Consider the following 6,086-nt stretch of genomic DNA (forward strand, 5'->3'; position numbering starts at 1 on the left):
TCCCACGCTGGATATGCTTTAAAAATGTCCTGAGACTTTTGTTCTCCTTTGCTATGCATGGAGGTTGGCTAGGGTCCAGTAGCTCCTTTAATCTCCAGGAAGGTGGGGAGAGGCAGGGTTGGATACTAATCGAACAACCTGTGGGACCTCTGTGTGACATAGTGCCCTGTGCTGAAAATAAATGGTGCTGAATGAGAAATGAGATTATAAAGATTGTATCTTTCCAAGAGCTTTATTTCTCTTCCATCACACACTTCTCATTACTCACCAAAAATGTCGGTGAATAAGATGCTTTCAAAGAGACTAGATTTTGGGGCTTGAGGCTTTGCTCTCGCAGGCCTACGCTGAACTGGGAGAGGGGGGGACCTCCAACTGGGAATCTTCACAGAAAAACGATTAAGAAGTAATAAATCACCAGAGTCCCAGAGTGTGAAGGTTTTGGCCATCAGCAGTGACCCAAGGGGCTGGTGGTATCAGCGACAGAGAGCAGGGGAGGTGTTTGTCATTCCAGCTCAGAGGCCTAACCAGGGCACCAAGGTTTATTTATGTTTCTCTTCAACTCAGTCTCTGGGAAATGCCCCCTTGACTCTTTAAGGAACACACAGTGAGCTGCGGAAAGCATCTCTGGAATTTCTTGAAGGTTTGGGATGCTGATTCTGGAAGAGTGCTTGTGAGAAGAATCACCTTGGGTTGATGGAGAAGACACTGGAACATTTAGGTAAATCGACAATGTTGGATTACCAGCCTAATTCATTTTAAATGCATTCAAACCAGACAATAAATAGTCTCCCAGCTGTTCAGCCCCAGAACCAGCACATGGAGAAATCCCAGGATGCAGTTTTCACAAGCCCTTTTTGCCCCCAGCTGGCATAAATGTCAATTTGCAATAGTCTACCTGAGAGATTCAGGCAGAGTTAAATGGCAAAAATGCTAAAACTAGTTTAATATTGAGCAGTCAGTCCAAAACATTCCGATGGTATAGTTTAAGAAAGGTCTAGAAGTGAATCACTGGGCATTCCCAGAAAGAGTTGAATAGAGATATGATTCATTCGATCCATATTATTTTTGAGGACTTAGTAGTAATAATAATAATAATAATAGTAATTGTTAAGCACTATGTGCAAAACATGTAGACATGAGATAATCATATTAGACACCATCCTTGTTCCACATGAGGCTCACAGACTAAGAGGAAGGGAGAACAGGTATTTAATCTCCATTTTACAGATGAAAAAGCTGAGGCTTGGAGAAATTAAGTGCCTTGCCCAGGGTCACACAGCAGGCAGGTGGTGGAAACGGAATTAGAACTCGGGTCTTCTGACTCTCAGTACTTTGCTCCTTCCACTAGGTCATACTGCTTACCCAAGATGATCTTATCACCTTCTCTTAGGAGTATTTCCTGGAAAAGCCCTAGTAACCTTTCCAAGCAATTCTATTCTGTTCTGGAGAAATAGTGGAAACATGGTATAAATAACTAGTAGGTGCTTAATAAATACCATCATCATAGGAAACTAAGCTTCACTTTATAGAGAATAGCTAGGGGAATGAAGCAGTTGGGAAGAATCAGAGACTGAAGAGCTGATACACATCCTTTTGTCACTTGAATAGATGAATTTGCTGTTACGGCTGCCAGATGTTCCAAAACAGATGTTAGAATTTCCTATGAAATGATCATATTTTGCAGTATTTAGCAACTTTGGTCCAGGGCCCTCAGAGCACTTTTCAGACATGATCTCATTCCTGCTTATTATATTCTTTATTATATATCACCGAGGTAGATGCCACCACGTAAGCATCTCTGGCCACATTCTGCTAAAAGAGAACCTTGGGCCAAAGTCACAAATTAGGATAGTGGGGAAAGCTGGCCATGGGACACAGGCCTCTGATCAAAGGACACTTTAAAATGTCAATTCTACTGGCAGACTATGTCCATCTTTTAAATCTTTCCCTTCAAAGCTGGCTTGCTTCCTTACCATTTGGTGTAACTGAGTTATGAAACAGGTGCCTGGGGACTAAGGAAGCAATCTACAGTGGTTTGGAAAATGGTGGACATTGGATGATAACTCCTTGTGGTCAGAAATGTGTGTCTTGCTATGTTTCAATCATTATGATACTTATTAAGCACTTACTATATGCCAAGGACTGTTCTAAGGACTATGGCAGATACATATTAAGCAGTTTGGACGCAGTCCCTGTTCCCCACAGGGCTCATACTCTTAATCCCCCTTTTACAGATGAGGTAACTGAGGCCCAGAGAAGTTAAGGGACTTGACTAAAGTCACACAGTGGAGATGTGGCAGAGCCAGGATTAGAACCCAGGTCCTTCCGACTCCCAGGCCTGTACTCTATCCACTAAGCCACCTTTTGGGGTGAGCTTGCTCACCCTGTGTTCTCTTTCTCCTTCTCCTTCCTCTCCTCACTCAACTCTCTCCAGGCCCTGAAGGAGAAAGAGCTGTGCATTGATTTCTATAAAAAGAAAGACTTTAACACAAGCCATTAGTATAGTTTTCAGCATCTAATAGGAAATCAAAAAGTGATTGTCATTGATAATGAGGACAATAATGAGGATGATAATACAATATTTATGTCCCATCCTGGAAACTTGTTAAGAGATCTTTTCCTCCATGATTAGTACATTTGCCTTAGATAATATCCAATTGTCTTTAAAAAAAGTCACCTCTCTCTAGCATAGCTTTGTTGTTATTTGGGAATAATACAAAAATCTGATAGGCAGCAACATGTGCAGAGAAATCCCCTGCTTCCTGCTTCCCTTACCTGTGATTCATTTTAGTTTCTGCACCCATGAGGACAGAGATCATATATACCAACTTTATTGCATTGTATTCTCTCAAGAATTTAGTACAGTGTTCTGCACCAATGAAGCACTCAATAAATAGCATTGCTTGATTGATCTATAGGTATCTCACCAGCAGTCTTTTTTAAAAAATCTGAATATTAGTTCACTAGGTTTTAGTTAGAATACAGACAGTACTAGTTACTCCATGTTAGCTTAGCTTTGAGCAATTAGATTGAGATGAAAAAATAGTCCTTCTGAGCCCTGCGGTAGTGGATGATGTAAGAATATCTTTTATGATTTTCAGAGCTGCCTAATCAATCAATCAGTGGTATTTACTGAGAGCTTACTGTTGATAAGAAACCATGTTACATTTTAGCAGAGAATGCAGAAGCTGATTGAAGGTCACATTGATGCTTCAGGGAAATTAGCGTCCCTATCTATCCATTTATCAACACACTTGAAGGCAGATGAGACACTGAAAAACTAGTGGGCAAGGGAGATTCATCTATATTGAAAACATTATAATTCAATTTTTTTGAAGTTCAATCAGGCCAACTGCTCTTGCCAACTTCAGTTAGTCACTCAGCTAACAGTCTCAGAGTGAATTACTGATGGAAAGTTATAGCACAGAGGTGAAGCTGATGCTAAAGCAAAGGGGATGGGGTTCCAGGAAAGAAGTCCCCCATGTGAGCTATTGTGTTTGCAGATGTGCATCGAGTAAGCCTTAATTACCTGCCATCCTGTTAACTGAAGAGCCATGGTAATTAAAGGAATGGGGCCATCTTTAAATGTGCTGAACGTCATTAATTCATCCAAAAGGATTTAGTGAGCATCTACCTTCTTTGTTAGGAGCACCCAAAAGACTGTACTAAAGGGTAAAAGATACATCTCCCTACCTGCTATGAGTTTACAATCTAATGGTGAAACCTACAAATACATAAGTGAAGTGTCTTCATCTTCACATGGCAATGAGTTTAATAAAACCCTTGGGGAAAATGGTGCCACATTAATTGCACAAACACCAATACAGAGTTGAAAGGGACATATCTAATTTATGTGTTCCAGTTAAAGTGGTTTGACCTGGAAATGCACTTCAACCACAAACAAATTATTTCTTCCATAGTACATGGAATATGTAGAAGTCACATTAATGGTGTCTGTGAATAGACAGCCTGGTGTAGCAGATGCCTCAGTGGATTAGGCATTTCCTTTCTAAGTTGGCCCTACTCCTCTCTCACTGACCTTCTGCAAATCACTTACTCTTTAAAAATCCCACATTTCCTATCTATACAACTTAATTATGTTGCTACTGGGAGCTTGGTCTCTTTGGATGATGGCTGCTTATAAATGTGAAGTATAGTAGTGCCTTTCAAAAAAATGGGTCACTCTGGGACCAGTCTCTCATCTGTAAGATTTTCTGTTCAACTATAAAAAGTGGAATTGTGTCTTACCTGGTTATCTTTTATCTACTGCTGCACTTAGTATAGTACTTGGTACATAGTAAGCCCTTAACAAATGTTGTTGTTATCATTATTATTAACCCATGTGTGAGCAGTTCCAGAAAAAAAATCCATAAAATGAAAAAGGAAAAACAGTTGCTAAGATTTGCTCTACTCTGCCTATGTATATCATGTATTTCAGCTGCAGAGTTAAAGGATTGTGAGTCAAGTGAGGAGCAGCTTTGCCTAGTGGAAAGAGCCCGACCTGGGAGTCACAGAATCTGAGTTCTAAACATGGCTCCTCTGCATTTCTGCTGTGTCACCTTAGGCCAGTCACTTAACTTCTCTGTGCCTCAGTTACCACATCTGTAAAATGGGGATTAAATTGTGAGCTCCACATGGAATATGGACTATGTCCAACCTGATTAGCTTGTGTCTGTCCCAGTTTTAAGAACAGTGTGTGGCACATGTAGTAAGTGCTTAACAAATACCCTGAAAAAAAATTGAACTCACTAGTCAATGCCTGATATTTAAATCATCAGTGATGTCTGGTTGCTGTTACTTTACTATATTTCCACATAAAGCACTACTAAAGGCAGGACTATGGCATCAGAAAGAGTGCATTAATTCCATCAAGAGAAAATCTTGCTATATTAGGGATGTAGGGATTAGCATTAGGGTGCTTGTTGAAGTGTGTGGGAACATGTCCCCTTGCTTCAGTGGGAGTTAAAACAATAGTTTGAAAATGCCAACTTCACCAAGAATGAGATTTCTCAGGAATGTGTCCTTCCTTGTGAAAAGGGGACTACTGAAATATTGTAGCTACAATAGCTTGTTTCCCAGTTTCAAATCACTTTGCTGTTCTGGATAGATAAATATATCCTGTATAAACAGAACGAACATACACACTCTTACACACTAGAAGTCTAATACTAGCATCTCATATCTTAACGTTTGAGTAAAACAATTATTATATGCTCAGTTAGCCTTGGTTCCATATTTTATTTGAATCCTTTATAGTTTAACAAGCCATCCAACATAGCTGACAGATGCTGACCGATAACTGGGAAAAATAAGCAGTCCTCTCCAAATGTTTAGTGTCACAAAGTTGTTTTTTTAATATTTATTTTTGCTTTTAAGCTTAGGTTGAGGTAGAGTTCTGCAATTTTTAGAAAAGAACCAAGCACCTCTGTTTGATTAAGCTGTATGATCCTGAAAAAACATGCAAGCATACTGGGAGCAGATAAGATGGAGATGCCTAATCTGGGTTCTGAGGTCAGAAGCAGTAGTTAGCAAGGGATCATGGTCATTGTATGACTAGGGGAGGCCTTTCAAAGTAGTATTTCATATGACTTGAAATCAAACATAAGTAGATTGCAAAACAGGAAATAATATCTTTAGGCATGGCATGAAATGGTATTCCTGTCACCTTGAATACAAAAAAATATGCATTTTTCAAAGCAACTGCATATTTTAAATAGCCTGCAGGGTCAAATTTGGCTTCCTACAGCCCTTTGATAACTGTGCTGATAATAGAACATGCACTATAAATATCCTAAATCAATAACACTACATCACTGCTGAAAGCAGGCGTGTTCGCATATCACAGCAGATGGGAAGAAGGCAAATAATATTTGTCTTGCCTTTCAAACTGATTTCCTGTTTTTAGTGAGGCAGAGTGTGTCCATATGTTAATCAGATTGTTAACAGAGATAGCAGGGTTCAGGTCAACAGCCCTCCACTTGATATGCTCTAAAAAGCAACCCTGCTATAAAGTATCTACTGCAACCCGGCCTCAGTGCTTTTACAAATGTTAGCAATCATTGTTCCTGCCCTATAGGGATATTCCC

At 39.8% G+C, this 6,086-nt stretch overlaps 1 long non-coding RNA gene across 2 annotated transcripts in view; it reads right to left on the minus strand.

Moving 5' to 3' along the window:
• Positions 1-250: 250 nt before the first annotated feature.
• Positions 251-6,086, minus strand: part of LOC119943894 — a 29,928-nt gene continuing 24,092 nt past the window's right edge. Inside the window, exon 6 of one of the 2 annotated variants that reach the window (XR_005455683.1) lies at positions 251-705. This is a non-coding gene — a long non-coding RNA (uncharacterized LOC119943894). Of the gene's footprint in view, positions 706-1,504; positions 1,661-6,086 lie in introns of those variants that run through there. The other variant, XR_005455684.1, reaches the window with a different exon arrangement.

Source organism: Tachyglossus aculeatus, chromosome 22 (assembly GCF_015852505.1).
Source record: "Tachyglossus aculeatus isolate mTacAcu1 chromosome 22, mTacAcu1.pri, whole genome shotgun sequence".
Classification (NCBI taxonomy): domain Eukaryota; kingdom Metazoa; phylum Chordata; class Mammalia; order Monotremata; family Tachyglossidae; genus Tachyglossus; species Tachyglossus aculeatus.